Genomic DNA, 1,085 nt, shown 5'->3' with positions numbered 1-1,085 from the left:
CCCCCTCCCTCCCCCCTTCCCTCCTCCACCGCAGGGTCAACTCGCGAACTGCTCCCCTGGCTACTACGATATCAAGAGATACTCGTGCACGGTAGGTCTGAGTGGGATATAGTCAGGGCCGGAGGCTCTTGAGTAATTGAAGGGAGTTGGAATAGGCTGACGCGGTCTCTGCAGACCGAAGGCGCGTTCCCAGAAAGCTCTTCGTGCTTCTCCTGGAGCGCACCGTCAACATCTGGATGCTGGGAGGGAAACGGGAGCGAAAGGAGACAAAGAACGGGACCGAGCTGCCTGTGAACAGGCTTCCCACTATCTTTTCTGACCTCACCTCCCTCGCCCCCCTCTCTCAGAACCGTAGCGCCTACAGTGCCACCTGCGCCTTCGCAACCCTGCTCTTCCTTGTTCAGGTTTGTGCATTCCATAATCGCTGCCTCGCATTCCCCCCCAACACCCCTTCGCTCGGAAGAGAACTTGCTCTCGTGGTCATGCTATTTTGTTAGGGTGTCTCCAGGAAGCTTTCCCTCCCATCACAAGGCACGCTTGCCTGGGGAGGGATGCGGATGGGATGGGGAAGGAATTCGATAACCTCGAATATTTCCTTCTTTGAAACGAATATTTCACCTCTATCACGGTCCCCACTTTGACAACTGGCCTCCTCCTTCCCTGCCTCCCTCCCTTCCTCCCTTACTCCAGCTTGTTTTCACGTCAGCCTTAGTCCTTTGGCGGGACGAGTTCATTCAAGACAGCAGCGCCTACGATGACATTCATGGTAAACAAATCCTACTTAACTTCGTATTTCCTCCTTTTCCACCCCTTTTTCCTATATAAAGTCCCCTCCCCTTTCCTTGTTCTGCCCGCATCGTCCTCTTTCATTTTGGTGTTGTGTTATTTATTCCCCCCCCCCTCTCCATCAAATATTGCTCCCTCCTCTTTCCCCTGATACCTATCTTCCTACCAATTAATTCCTTCTTTCCTACCATGTTTAGGGGCCGGTGGTGCGAGCAGTAGCAGTGCCGCTGGCCTCCCTGGATACGAGGGGGGGACTCAACAGCCTTCTTACAACCAGTCGAGCACAGCAGATTTATGAG

The sequence above is a fragment of the Nannochloropsis gaditana genome (assembly GCF_000240725.1).
Source record: "Nannochloropsis gaditana CCMP526 unplaced genomic scaffold scaffold075, whole genome shotgun sequence".
Lineage (NCBI taxonomy): Eukaryota > Eustigmatophyceae > Eustigmatales > Monodopsidaceae > Microchloropsis > Microchloropsis gaditana.
This window is presented reverse-complemented; position numbering follows the sequence as displayed.